This window comes from Lissotriton helveticus, chromosome 5_1 (assembly GCF_964261635.1).
Source record: "Lissotriton helveticus chromosome 5_1, aLisHel1.1, whole genome shotgun sequence".
Lineage (NCBI taxonomy): Eukaryota > Metazoa > Chordata > Amphibia > Caudata > Salamandridae > Lissotriton > Lissotriton helveticus.
Window position 1 is genome coordinate 2,037,443,461 of NC_136065.1, and position 14,945 is coordinate 2,037,458,405.

At 46.1% G+C, this 14,945-nt stretch overlaps 1 protein-coding gene across 1 annotated transcript in view; it reads left to right on the forward strand.

Annotated features, from left to right (window-relative positions):
- The window catches only part of LOC144756224 (complement C4-like), a 1,111,910-nt gene that overhangs the window by 895,730 nt on the left and 201,235 nt on the right, over nucleotides 1-14,945 (forward strand). The gene's annotated exons all lie outside the window — the stretch shown is intronic.

Below are 14,945 nucleotides of genomic sequence, written 5' to 3' on the forward strand. Positions count from 1 at the left end.
TATATTAACACCAAGTGTAGCCGCGATTTGATGGTTCACACCATCGAAACGGCACAAAGATTGTGTAATAAAGAGGCAGAAGAAATAGAGGAATTAACTAAGGCTATAGAGGCCAGCCAGGTGGTCACAGATGCTAAGTCGCTTTTGGATAAGATCGAAAAAGATATTCAGTCCTTTAGCGATAATACCATCAATGATAAGAACAGGTACGAACGTGACGTAAAGGCATTTAAAATCGAGCAGGTATATCCTTTTCTACGTGAGGATCCCGACCTTTCAGCTGCCCCCACCACATCAATGATGGACCTCCTTCTAATGTTACAAAAAACTCTGCAAGGGATCCTTGAAGTTTCACTGCTGAATAATGGGGTTTTGAATGCCCAAAAACAATACCTAAAGAAAATACAGAATGAGTTGACTGGAATCAAAGGACAAATGCCTACCAGCAGGAACTCCCCAAGTAACTGAACAAAGCTTGAGAAGCGAGTCGGTAGAACCCCCAGATAATGTGTATATATCTAGGCGCCCATTGGTGGTAAGAAGGAGATGCGACTACGGAAGAGCCTATACCAAAGGTAGGGTAGGCAAAAAGCAGGCCAGACAGGTAGCGCCAAAGGGAAAGATCAAGAGTAAGGAAACGGGAGGTACACTAAATGTAATGGCTCGGTCCTTTGTACAGACCAGACCGTCGGAAATGGAAACGGTAAGGAAGACCCCAATCACACAGAGAAAGAGGCAGACTGGCAAGGACCCAAAAGAGAAAATACAAAAGAACAAACCTATAAGCCAGAGAATTACCACCCCACCGAAAAGCCAAAGGCAGACCCTCCCGAGATATCGTAACCTGAAAGATACATCTCAGTCAATCTAGATAGAAATGGGTGCAACAGGGAAAAAAGGTCCAAGACAGACAACCATAGCACCCCTAGAGATGGGAGACGAACAGGGGAACAATAAATGGGTCTACCTAGAATCAGGTGAGGATGGCCAAAGGGGTAAGAAGTTAAGAAAAATAAAACCCCTAAATAGATCAAAAATTTTAGCTATCTTCTCTAAATGTGTAAGCCTGAGTGGGATTGATACAAAAGATCTAAGACAGGTGGGCTTCATCGATAGCATGCCAGGCAGGGATATAACAAAAGTATGGTTATATTCAGACTTGGTAAAGAAAGCAATTCTGAGGGCAGCCAGTGAGATCCTTAAAGAGGGAGTAAAGGTGCTGACTGAAAAAGACTTAAGGGGTAAGGTACTTCCAGGAAGGGATTTCCTAAATTGTCATGAAGGCTTAAGGAAGAGACAGGTGAGATTACACCAGGGCAAAGATGAAGCAGGTAACCAACTAAGGATAGTGATAAATAATACTGCAAAAGAGGATTGGTGGGGCAATTGGAGCCATTGCAGTTATGGAGGTGACTCAATTGAGTGCGATATGGATGGAAGTGGGGCAGCTGGGGGACTAAGTGAGATCGAATAGGAGAGGGGGTGCCGTCTGCCCTAAGTCTCTTAACATGGAATGTAAACGGGCTAGGCAATGTCTTAAAAAGGGAACAAATAAAGAATGAAGTAAACAAAGTAGCAATTGCCTGCCTACAAGAGACTTGGGCATGCGGAGAAACCCCTATCTTCGAGGGCTATTATCAGCTAAATCGCCCAGCAACGAGACAAAGGTTTGGCCGCTCCTCGGGGGGAATAATAACCCTTATCTCAACATAAATTTTAAGAAATGTGGCATTGTTAGAAGTAAAGTGTAAATGACTATTGGTGTGCAGGATAAACCATCTCACCCAGGATAAGAAATATGAAAAGCTAATTGTCATAAATGTATATATACAGTGGGACAATGTAGGTGACTATGTAAGAGAGATGGGAAACTTCAAACAGGACGTAGAGGATATCTTTGAAAGGTATTCCTCAGACATAATATTAATTTTAGGGGATTTTAACCATAAGTTAAACCAAGGGAAAAGGTGATTCACCAAGAAATGGAGTACCCAAAAAGGGCAACAACTAGAGTAACCGAAGAATATGTGGAAAAGTTAAAAGTGTTCCAACAAAAAACAGAACTAGTAAACTTAGAAAAGTTAAATCTAAAATGGTATGAGAAGAAAATTGCCCAATCAGTCCAATGTCTAAGGATAGACTACATATAAGAACGCCGGTTGGCGGTAGTCGACAATAGCAAGGTATGCTTGATGTAGCATTGGGTGACGTTTTAGTAATGAAACCACGAGCTGGTTAGATTTACCAATGCACACAAAATTCTTAAAATTTCTTGTAGGTTGTCCTGCCTGGCCACGTTTAGAAACATTTGGTTTGGAATCCTTTACGCCCCAATGCCCTGCTCTACTTTCAACCAAGTTTGGTATGTAGCATTTCTCTTTCTCAGCCCATTGCTGTAAAAGAAGTTTGGTTTTGAGAGTGATGAGTAAAATAATTTCTTTGCATCTTGCAGATACAAAGAATAAAACAGCCCTGATGAGAGATCAGCGACATAGTGCCTGATCTCGAAACGCGTCGGCACTTTCATAGGGTGGAATAAAATGTCATCTCGACGATACTAGGTCCGGCTGGTCCAGTATTGATTAGTTTAAGAGCCATTTATTTGCTTACAATTCCCCCTAGGATTTTTTGATTGTAATGTTTGTTCTAATGTTGTTTGTGATGTATTCTTAGTTTTTTGTAATGTTTGATGCAAGAGATTTCCTTTTTGTACTGTGTAAAGAATTTGTTTTTCATGTATGTACAAAGTATATATAGGTGTGTACATATTTAATGTATTGTTGTTTTCTGTCATATAGCTTGTCATAACTTGTAAAAGATAAAAAACATTGACACTAAGTAGGATGTCGAGGGTGATCACAATAAATTGATCTCTTCCCTCTTAATAAGCTTGTGGAGATTTTGTGGTTCGGGCAATTTGTGTTATATATTTCATAAAGGGTCTAGCTCCCACCACGTGTCTATGGACCTATCCCCTTTTGTTCTTTCCATCATAACTCTGGCGGGAAGTGACCTCTCGCCTACTTTAGCATGGACCCTGTTTAAATAATAAAACAGCAATTTTATTGTACTGTGCCGCAGGTGCAGAACAACGTGTTTAATTAGTCTGAAGCAGAAGAGTCATCTCCTACAAGCTTAGAAAATAAAACTGAGCGTCGTGTACTGAAATGTGTGACCCTGGAACTAGCTGTGCAGATTACAGGGCGACAATGTCTATTATATATGAATGTGTGTTTGGCACATTCTCATATTAGGGCACAACATGTGTAAACCACCATTAAAAAAAGATTTTAAGGTAAAAACGAAAAGCTAAAATAGAGGTTAATGTAAGCTCCACAATAACCTCCCCTTGGTCGGAAGGAGATGACAAAATAAAAAATAGGTAACAGAAATTAATAAATGGAAAAAGGCTGGCGTTTCATATAAAAGGTTAACAAAATAAGCAGACACAGAAATCCATAAAAAATACCAAACGGAAAAACTATGCAAACTACTAAAAAATGAATAAAATAATTTTTAGAAATGAAAAAGCAAATAAACGAGTTTTGGAAGCGCCTGAAGTGAAATGCAGCTACTCCAACATATCTACTACATCAATATCCAGAGTGTTGGTGGGTACCGGGACGGAACCCGCATCTGCAGACAATTTTTATTTATTTTTATTTATTTTTATTTAGGAAGTTTTCTATAGCGCTGTCAAGACCCGGAGGTAGCAGAGCGCTTTACAGTAATAGAATGACAAAAATCTGTATAAACATATACATAACATAAACATAAACATGAACATAACATATGTAAGGTATAAGCATTCAATGAGTGACATTGTAAGCGGAACATGGGTGAGTTGCCGAGCTTCTTTGGTTATGGGATTCACTGTAGTCACATAGTTCAGGGGTTGCTTGCTGACCCCGGTTATCCACAGCCAAGGGAGCGGATCAGGAACAAGGATTTGAGTTGCCTTTTGAATTCCACAAAAGAAGGAATAGTTCTGATGTGCGGGGGGATGGAGTTCCAGATTTTGGGGGCGTTTCCAGTGAAGGAGCAGTCCGCTGTTCTTTTCTTTCTGGTTTTGGGTAGGATGAGCAGGAAGGAGTTAGAGCTTCTCAGATTCCTGGCTTGGCCTGCTTTTTTGAGTTTATTTGCCAGGTATTCGGGTTTGCCGGTAAGGAGGGCTTTGTGTGTTAGGCAGGCCGTTCTGAAGTTACTACACATTTCTACTGGGAGCCATTTGAGTTCCTTGAGTGCTGGGGAGATGTGATCCGATTTTTTTATGCCGGTAATCATTCTAGCTGCAGCATGTAGTGTTGTTTTGATCGGTGCCAAGTTCGATTTCGGGATGCCTGGTAGGATTGCGTTCCCATAGTCTAGCTTTGACAGTACCAGAGATTAAGTGGCCAGTTTGAGATCCTTGTTAGGAATGTAGTGTTTGATCTTGTTCAACAGTCTGAGGTTAAAGAAAGCACCTTTGGCTGCATTCTTGATGTGTTTTACCATGTTTAGTTTGGGGTCATGATGATGCCAAGAGATTTAACAGAGTCAGCTAGGGTAAGATTTCCTTTAAGCGCATCGATAGCTTTTAGCCATTCGGTGATTTGAGGGTTATCTTCCTTGTTCGAGATGAGGAGTGTCTCAGTTTTGTCTGGATTCAGTTTCAAGTGATTGTTTGTCAGCCATTGTTGAACATCTTTCAGGACATCATTTAGTCTATGTATGTCAGTGAGAGAGGAAGTTTCCAGATAGATTTGTGTATCGTCCGCGTAGAGGTGAAAGCGGATGTTGGCTTTTCTGAGTAGCTTGGAGAGTGGTTCCATATAGATGTTAAAGAGCTGAGGCGAGAGCACCGAACCTTGGGTGACGCCCTTATTGACTTGTTGGATTTCGGAGGTGAAATTCTTGATTTTTATTATTTGTGTTCGGTTGTGTATGAATGAGGAGAACCATTTCAGAACTACTTTGCCTAGGCCAGCTCTTTCTTGAAGAGCCTTGGTGAGGAGTTTGTGGTCCACCGTATCAAATGCTGCAGAAAGATCAAGGAGAATGAGGAGGCAGCATTTGTCTGAATCCAGAGATCCGTGTATATCGTCTATGATGTTCAGCATCGCTGTTTCTGTGCTGCATCCTTGTCTGAAGCCAGACTGGAGGGGGTCTAGGAGATTGATATTGTCCAGATGATGAGTCATTTGCAGGAGTACACAGCGTTCCAATGTTTTGGCTAGTAGAGGGAGGTTAGATATTGGTCTGAAGTTGTTCAGGTCTGTTGAGTCAAGACCTGTTTTTTTCAGCAGGGGGGTAACTTGCCCAATTTTTAGGCAGTCAGGGACCACTCTGTTTTTTAGGGAGCTGTTTATGATGTTGCCCCATATAGGTGCAAGAGAGTGTTTCATTTTCATGATTAGTGAGGGAGGAATGGGGTCAGAGATATGAGCTGATGGTTTGGAGGACAAGATCAGTGAGATTATCTCTGCGTCTGGGACGGGGCGGAAGATAAGCTAGGGGGTGCTCGAAGAGCCGGGAGAGAGAGCCTGAGGAGCAGCCGAACTGGTCTTCTTGGGGTGTGAATTGTTGGGATCAAGTGAAAGTTAAATTTTTGTGATCTTTTCGTTGAAGAAGTGGGAGAAATTGTCACAAAGATCTTTGGACGCTAGCACAGAAGAAGACAGTGGTTTGGACGTTTGTTGCCTGATGATGCTGTAAAGTTCCTTCGGTCTATTTTTGGCTTTGTCCAGAGCCTCGCGGAAGAAGCTGGATTTTTTGTTTTTGATGTGGTTGTTGCATTTACTTCTGGCTGCTTTCAGTTGATCACGAAGGATGGCCGTTGGGTTGTTTCTCCACTTTCTTTCCTTGGCTCTTAGAGTTCTCCTTTCTGCGTTGAGGTCAGCGTTGAACCACGTTCTGGAAGGGATAACTCTGCTTCTTTTGAGCTTTAGTGGCGCAAGTTTGTCGAGTATGGACACTAGCTCGGAGTTGTAACAGTCGATGAGCTCATTGGTGGAAAGGTGCGCTTTATTGGCCGGAAGAAGAGAGCTTAACTGATCATCCAGGATATCCATGGGTATTTGAGAGAGGTTTCTTGTCCATTTGGGAGGGTCTTGGGGGGGTTTATGTGAGGTAATGGGGTGATTGATATGAAAGAGGATCATGTGGTGGTCTGACCAGTCGACGGGAAGGATGTGGTTGATCGTGATTGATTTCCTTTGTGAGATGATAGCATCCAGTGTGGCTCCTTTGTAATGAGTCTCCTCGGTGCAATGTTGTTGCAGGTTGTTATCATGAAGGAGGTTGGATAACGATTGGATTAGGGGATTGTGTGTCTCATTCCAGCGAAGATTCAGATCCCCAAGAATTAGGTTATTGGAGTCGCCGAGTGCGCCTTGTGCAATCAGGTCGGAAAGTTGTTCTCCAAAAGGGTTGTTTTTACCTGGGGGGTTGGTAGAGCAGGTGACACCGTAGAGAGTCTTTGTCATTGGTCTTGATGATGATGGATAGGCATTCGAATCTTTCGTAGTCAAAAGAGGTGGTTTCCGAGATGTCCAGGCTGTCCTTGTGGATGATAGTCACCCCTCCTCCCCTATGCTCTATCCTGTCTTTAGTAATGAGGGAGTAGCCAGGTGGTACTAGCAAGACAAGGCAGGGAGGGGATATCTTATTTAGCCAGGTCTCTGTGAGGAACGCAATGTCAATATCGTGAGTGAGGATGGCTTCAGCTAGTTCTGTTGCGTGTAGTGAGGCCGATCTACTGTTGATTAACAAGCAATTGGAGAATTGCTCCTGATTGCTGGCCGATTTATCTTTGATCTCCCTTGGTATGGCGGTGAGGACCGGGTATCTCTGAGGTTTCGTGCTGGGAGGGACTTTCCGGTGACCTGTGATTACTTGGATTTTGGATTTGGGAGAATCTAAGGTGGGGGTGTTGTATGTGGCGGCTAGTAGGGCTGCTTCGCTGTCTGACATAGGTGCTGCTGATCTTAAAGGCCTTGAAGTCAAGTGTTTGGTGTCTGATAGGGGGTTTGGAGGAGTGTGGGAAGGAGTATGAGTCTTGGACCTAGGGAAGGGGTCTCCGGTTTTTGCAGTCTGCTGTAGGCAGGATTCCGAGATCTTGAGGGGGGGATAGTGAAGCTGGGTACTAGAGGTTTCTGTGGGCCTAGGAGAGCTGTTAGCGTTGCCGGAGTGAGCCGTCAGAGGGGGGCATTTGGAGGGTCTGCGGGCTATACCTAGGTTAGAAATGATCTCCAGTAGGCCCTGGGTGATTGTGACAATCTGGTTTTCGAGAGCTGCGAGGTGTTGTGACACAGAGTTGAGGGAGGGGATGGGGGTATCTGGGGTAGCGCCAGGTGTGTTGTGGTTCAGGTTGGGGTGTTGAGGGGTCCGGGGAGAGGACGGGTAAAGGGGAGGGGAAGGTGCAGGGGAGGACTTTGAGTGACTGTGAGCTGGGATGGGACTCGAGGGGAGGGGGGTTCCTGAAGTCGGAGGAAGGGGAGGGGAAGGGACAGGGGGAGGTTTTGAATGACTGTGAGCTGGGATGAGGCTCATGGGATCAGGTAAAGGGATCAGGGTGCGGTTGATAGGATCAGGTTGAGGGATCAGTGGGAGAAGGCGGGGGAAGGGGAGGGGAAGGGACAGGGGGAGGCTTTGAGTGACTGCGAGTTGGGATGAAGTTCGTGGGGCGTGAGGTTCCTGGAGGTGAGAAAGTATTGTCAGTGGGGGGATGAGGGAGGCGGTAACTGGGGAGGTGTGGCTGTTGGAAGAGGGGATTGAAGGAGGGGTTGGAGTTTCCTGTTGTGGCTGATTGGTAGTAAGTGCCCGTTGTGAGACAACGGGGCGAGGGGGGGCGTAGCAGGCAGGAAAGATATCACGGAGGAGAGGATCATAGTCTTCTCTGTTAGTAGTGAGGGAGGGCGGAGAGGGGGTTGCGGCGTGGTGAGGTAGGGTTGGGGAGGTTGATCTTAATGTGGGGAAAAGGACGTCGAAGGCTTCAAGGTTCTCGTTATTGGCCTGGATAAGGACTGTGCCGTTGGTGTAGATGGTCATCGTAGTGTAGCCTCTACCGACCGATCTAAAAGGGAGTATAGTGGTAAGTTTGCAACTATGGGGAGTGGATGTGGTTTTGGCGATAAATAGTTGTGTTCTGATCACGGAGATCCAGTAATCAGGTCTCTCAGTATGGAATATAAGGTCCATCTTAGTCGGACCATTTGCAGACGAGTGGTAGATGTCTGTGATTAGGGTTTCCCTATGTTGACGGATACGTTTCTGTTTGAAAGAGCGTCTCGATTTAGTAGAGAAGAGGGGGGGGGAAGATGATGGTGAAGGAGTTAAGGCTGTGGGGTTTCAGGTGGGTAGATAATACTTGAGAGGAAGGGGAAGGTCGGTCTTGAGCCATCCTGAAGGTAGTGAAGGGCGTGAGAGTACCTTAGTTTAGTTACGGTGTTGCGCTAGGTGACGCGACTCACCAAGGTTGTATCTGGTGTCCGCGAGCCGGAGAGTCCTTGAAGACAGCCAAATTGTAGACGATCCAGCATCAACTAGAGGATTGCGGGGAGGGCGATGTTGACGGCTGAAGGTGGCTCCGGTACCTGTAAGTTTCGCTCTGGAGGTGTCCTGGGGTCACGGGAAGGCAGGGGAGCGTCAATCACGTTAACATGTGATTGGGCAGACAGTCCCTGCTTTCCGATAGCGTGAGTCAGGCTACACTTCCTTGCTTAGAGGTGGGCTAGAAGGTATGGAGCTGAGGCGCCAGCTTTGTTAGAGGGCAGAGTTTGAGCGTTTAAAGCAGTCATAGTGCCCGAGTTGGGCCACACATTGTGGAAAGGCTAGTGTTACTTCTTTGTTGACTGATTCGACAGGCTACGGTGACGCCCTACCGTGTCTCACGTATCTAACATGAGCACATGTTCGACTCGTACAAGGAGCGCGCCGGGCCTTTCGGGGCAGTATGTTCCTCATAGTTGGGTCTGGGCAGGACGATCTGTACCTCCTTGGTGCGCTGCAGGTGGGGGGGGGGGGGGTAACTGGGGTGCCAGGTGTACTATAGATAGGAGGGCAGGAATCTGGGAGGTCACGTGTACAAGGGGTGAAACGAACAATGTACTCACTGTTGCAGGAGAGACTGGAGCGCAAAGGGGAAATAACACGTTGCGGGCCCCTAGCCCGGTGTGAAACGAACAATGTACTCACTGTTGCAGGAGAGACTGGAGCGCAAAGGGGAAATAACACGATGCGGGCCCCTAGCCCGGTGTGAAACGAACAATGTACTTACTGTTGCAGGAGAGACTGGAGCGCAAAGGGGAAATAACACCTTGCGGGCCCCTAGCCCGGTGTAGGATCCTCAAAAGTGCTTCAGTTTCTTTAGGGGTTTGACGAGGCTTTGGGGAAATAACACGTTGCGGGCCCCTAGCCCGGTGTAGGGTTTAAGCTAGGAGGTGAGAGTATGAGTGCAGCTGTATGTTTTCATCGAACAGTGTTAGGCTCACTTTCCCCTTCCCCGGTCCACCGCTGATTCATTCAGTTTGTTGTGGAGGGAGGACGGACCTGTTTAATTCTCTTAGAATTCTCTGTACAATACAATCACAGAGTCTTGAAGAGCAATATCGAAGGAATGAACATTGTCATTACCAGCCCAATCATCAGAAAACGAAAGCAATAATAGCAGGAGTGCAGACTCCAAAGAGGAATCAGAAGCCATACATCATCCAGACCTCAGAGGGTACTGCAAAAGATCTGCAGCAGTGGTTAATAAACCATGATTGGGTCAGTGGCAGTCCCCTCTTCCTTCCCCAACCAGATCTGACAGTATTAACAGAACCATCACTCCTCAGATGTGCAGCCATCTGGGAGAGGTGGATATCAGGGACCTCTAGTCTCCCTGGCAGAATCCAGACTCCTTATCAGTATAAAAAGACTTTCTACCCTCCATCAAGAGAAGGCTAGTGCAGGTGTTCACGGCCAACAGCACCGCCATGTGGTACTGCAAAAAGCAAGGCGGGGTGGAGTTGTGCACTCTTTGTCAAGAGGCCCTGCATCTCTGGTCATGGCTGGAATATCAGGGAGTATCCCTGGTGGGTCAACACCTTGTGGGCTCTCTGAATGTCAGGGTGGATGAATTCTGCCAAAGATGTCACAAATGGCGTCTCATCCAGAGGTGGTGCAAGGTCTCCTTCAGCAGTGGGGGAAGTCTTAGTTAGATCTGTTTGCCACAGCCGACAATGTACAATGTCTGTGGTTTTGTGCACTAGAGTTTCCAAGGTGGCACTCGCTTGGAGACGTTTTTTGTCTCGAGGCAGGCTCAGGCCTTCTGTACGCCTTTACCCCATATTACTCCAGCCCAGAATTCTCAAGAAGATCAGGAATGACCAGGCCCAAGCCATCCTTGTGGCCCCAGGCTGGGCTTGGAGAGTTTGGTATCCCGAGCTGTTGAGCAGTGCTACCGGTCTTCTAAATCAGGCTGCCCCTTCTGGAGGATCTTCTGTCGCAGCATCCACCTGAAACTGTCAGTGCTCCGACTTCAGGCATGGAGATTGAGCGTGACAGTTGGCATCTTTCGACCTTCTGCCTGAAGTCTGTAATGTCATCTTGGCAGCCACACTTCCCTCTACCAAGATGGCATACGCCTGCTGTAAGGTTATGCTTGTGGCATGGTCTGCAGAAAAACAAGTTGATCCCTTTTCTGTTCCCCCTTTTTGGGTAATTCTGTTTACTCTTCCTTTTTCCCTGCAAGGCTCTGACACCTTAAAAGGCTATCTGCCTTCTCTGCATTTCTGTGGTTGCAAGATCAGCCATCCCTGTTCAAATCCACTATTGCAAAAACAACAATTGATGGACAGAATGCAGAGCAATGTCATACATTCACCCCAGTACAGAGATCTGGGCCTAAATCCATCATTTATTGCACTCCACACCACCCCAGGTCAGACATGGCCATATGCAAATCAGCCTTGACCCTGTGCCTCATGGGAACAGTCCAGCCCGAACTGCCAAGCCATGTCTTTCCTGGACCGGAATCAAGCATCCAAGGACCGGTTTCTGGCTATCAGCCTTCATCAGCCTGGATAGCTTGACTCCAGTGGTGTGGAGAGCATGGGACTCACGTCTGAGCATACCCATCCCACTCGGGGTGACAAATGCAAAAACAACAATTGATGGACAGAATGCAGAGCAATGTCATACATTCACCCCAGTACAGAGATCTTGGCCTAAATCCATCATTTTTTTGCACTCCACACCACCCCAGGTCAGACATGGCCATATGCAAATCAGCCTTGACCCTGTGCCTCATGGGAACAGTCCAGCCCGAACTGCCAAGCCATGTCTTTCCTGGACCGGAATCAAGCATCCAAGGACCGGTTTCTGGCTATCAGCCTTCATCAGCCTGGATAGCTTGACTCCAGTGGTGTGGAAAGCATGGGACTCACGTCTGAGCATACCCATCCCACTCGGGGTGACAAATGCAAAAACAACAATTGATGGACAGAATGCAGAGCAATGTCATACATTCACCCCAGTACAGAGATCTGGGCCTAAATCCATTATTTTTTTGCACTCCACACCACCCCAGGTCAGACATGGCCATATGCAAATCAGCCTTGACCCTGTGCCTCATGGGAACAGTCCAGCCCGAACTGCCAAGCCATGTCTTTCCTGGACCGGAATCAAGCATCCAAGGACCGGTTTCTGGCTATCAGCCTTCATCAGCCTGGATAGCTTGACTCCAGTGGTGTGGAGAGCATGGGACTCACGTCTGAGCATACCCATCCCACTCGGGGTGACAAATGCAAAAACAACAATTGATGGAGAGAATGCAGAGCAATGTCATACATTCACCCCAGTACAGAGATCTGGGCCTAAATCCATCATTTTGTCGCACTCCACACCACCCCAGGTCAGACATGGCCATATGCAAATCAGCCTTGACCCTGTGCCTCATGGGAACAGTCCAGCCCGAACTGCCAAGCCATGTCTTTCCTGGACCGGAATCAAGCATCCAAGGACCGGTTTCTGGCTATCAGCCTTCATCAGCCTGGATAGCTTGACTCCAGTGGTGTGGAGAGCATGGGACTCACGTCTGAGCATACCCATCCCACTTGGGGTGACAAATGCAAAAACAACAATTGATGGACAGAATGCAGAGCAATGTCATACATTCACCCCAGTACAGAGATCTGGGCCTAAATCCATCATTTTTTTGCACTCCACACCACCCCAGGTCAGACATGGCCATATGCAAATCAGCCTTGACCCTGTGCCTCATGGGAACAGTCCAGCCCGAACTGCCAAGCCATGTCTTTCCTGGACCGGAATCAAGCATGGATTTAGGCCCAGATCCTTGTACTGGGGTGAATGTATGACATTGTTCTACATTCTGTCGATCAACTGTGTTTTTTGCAATTTTCACCCCGAGTGGGCTGGGTATGCTCAGACGTGAGTCCCAGGCTCTCAACACCACTGGAGTCAAGCTATCCAGGCTGATGAAGGCTGATAGCCAGAAACCGGTCCTTGGATGCTTGATTCCGGTCTGGGAAAGATATGGCTTGGTAGTTCGGACTGGACTGTTCCCATGAGGCACAGGGTCAGAGCTGATTTGCATATAGCCAGTGTCTAACCCAGGGTGGTGTGGAGTGCAAAAAAACGATGGATTTAGGCCCAGATCCTTGTACTGGGGTGAATGTCTGACATTGTTCTACATTCTGTCCATCAACTGTGTTTTTTTCAAATCCACTATTGTACATAGTTTTTTTAAAGGGTTCCAACACGTTTACTCCTCCACCCTTTATCATGCCAAAATGTAGTACTCACATTTCTAATATGTGCTCCTACTGAGCAGCTACACAATTGTCCTTTCAGCCTTCTTACAATCAAACCGGCTTTTCTGGTGACCCTAACATCTGCTTGGAGATTCGATACACTCCAGGCTTTTTCATCTTCATATCTCAACATCTTTCCAGAGCAGCAATTCCTTAGAACAAGAGATTCCTTCCTTCTGAAGGCGGTCAATCTCTTTCATTTACCTTTTTAGAACCGCCGCATCCCACCAAGAAAGAGGAGCAACTCCACCCACTCTACCCAAAAAGAGCATTCTCGTTTCGCCTTGACTGCACAAAATTGTTCAAGGTGGACAAACAACTCTTTGTGTGGTATGTTGGGGCCCATAAAGGGAGGGTCGTGCAGAAATGGCCCATCTCCCAATGGATCATGCTTTGCATTAACACCTCTTACACATTGGCCGAGAGTCAACCCCAGCAGGTTTGCATGCTCATTCCACCAGAACAAAAGCTGTGACTATGGCATTAGCACATGGAGTCCCGGTCCTAGACATCTGCCAGGCAACAACGTGAGTCTCTCTGCACACATTCACGAAGCACTACTGCCTGGGAAGTCAGGTCGTCGGGACGGGTACTTTGCCCAATTGGTCTTGTAGAACATTTTAGCGTGAAATTGTTCGCTGGCCCACCTCCAGGGAGGCATTGCTTGGGTATCTATTCTAAGGTAAGGTATCAGCAGCTAGAAGTGTCTATCAGATGAACAAGTTGCTTACTTTGGTAAAGCCTTAGCTGGTAAAGACTAGACTGTCTAACCGCAGATTCCTTACCGACCCACCCATTCTCCCCATTCTACAAACTGGTTTCTAGGGACAGGCCTTTTCCCCTTTCAGGGCCCTGGCTTGCACACCTGAGGTCAGTGTTTTTCATGGCTCCTTGTGGAAAGTCACAAAATAAACTGACGCCAGCAGGCTGGGGTGGCACCAATATATGCACCACGCATATCACTTCTGGCATGCTACGTGAAGCAGAACAACGCCACCTACCATCCATCAGAGGTACTGGTCACAAAGAACTTCCAGATCCAGGGATAATTCTAAGATAAGGAATAGTCAGCTAGATAGAGTCTCTACCAGATAAGACTCTACGAAAGGTAAGCACCTAGTTCAATATGTTTACAGCATCTCTTTAAAGGGAAGTGTATGTTGGCTGCAGCTTTTAGTCAACTGCTGAGGTCTTCTGCTTCTTTTATGGTGGTGCTTAGATTAGGTAGTTTCCTTTAAGGTGAGTGCCATATCCTTAACAACTATATTTTGCAATTTATGGATAGTGATATATTCTGTGTGACTTCCTTTGATCAGATGTGCTATTTCAAGTCTGAAATTAATAAAAAAGCATTCCTTGATGTGGATCCTCATCTGCGGATCAGACATTCCACCAGCCTTCTTGCCCATCTGTTGAATCTATGTACCTGGTTATCTGTGTTTATATGTTATTTAATCCAGAGAAATACTTAACTGCTTAATTTCCACACTGGATATACAAATAATAGCACACATTTTTTTAATGGTCCCTATTGACTCACTTGAAATTTGCTCGATATCAAAGCATTTGCAATTAATAATAGGGTTCAATCAATATGTATATAAATCAATGTAAAGTTTGTGCAATAAGGACGATACATTCAAAGTATGCAAAATTATATAAATTACCAAAAGAAAGTAATTTTAGAACGTAAAAGAAAATCATCGACAGCTTGATGGAATAAAATATATTGTGAAGGGGGTTGACTACTACAGAGCTGAATTTTGACTGGGTAAAGGTATAGTCAGTGTGCGATGAAGCATTTCTTACTTTTCTTTTAGGTACGTATAACTAGGGGTAGACAGGATGCCCAACCAGCACACTACACAGCACAGCTTCAGACTGAGCTGGTTTTCCAACCCCTTTGGGATTTCTTCATTAAACTGAATCATTGGCAGAGTGTGGTTAGTGCCCCATCGCTCTACAGAATGACCATGGTGTATTTCCATCAATGTGATTGGTTACCCTGTAATTGACCAGATTGGCCTAAATGCTGGATGGATGCATATATAAGTTAGAATGTGAGACTGCGGATGGCCCTCTGTCCCTTTGTGTAAATATTGCCTTCCTATTTGATACATCACTTCTGCTCTCCCACTCACCTCTGTG